We start from the raw sequence: 478 nt of genomic DNA on the forward strand, positions 1-478 counted from the left end.
TTTGAACTGTGGTGTGGAGAGACTCTTGAGAGTCCCTTGGACTGCAAGGAGATCCAACCAGTCCATCCTAAAGGAGATCAGTCCTGGGTGTTCATTGGAGGGACTGATGCTGAAGCTGAAACTCCAGTACTTTGGCCACCTCATGCGCAGAGTTGACTCATTGGAAAAGACCCTGGTGCTGGGAGGGATTGGGGGCAGGAGGAGAAGGGGATGACAGAGGATGAGATGGTTTGATGGCATCACCGACTCATTGGGCACGGGTTTGGGTGGACTCTGGGAGTTGGTGATGGACAGGGAGGCCTGGTATGCTGCAGTTCCTGGGGTCGAAAAGAGTCGGACATGATTGAGCATCTGAACTGAACTGAAGGTAGAAGGTGGTAGGAGGATCTAGAGAGTTTCACAACTCTGAATGGGGCAAAACAAAAAGAACTAAAGAATGAAGTCCCCTCACTCCCAAAAATGATCCAAATAACTGGTT

This window comes from Bison bison, unplaced genomic scaffold (assembly GCF_000754665.1).
Source record: "Bison bison bison isolate TAMUID 2011002044 unplaced genomic scaffold, Bison_UMD1.0 scf7180017859096, whole genome shotgun sequence".
Lineage (NCBI taxonomy): Eukaryota > Metazoa > Chordata > Mammalia > Artiodactyla > Bovidae > Bison > Bison bison.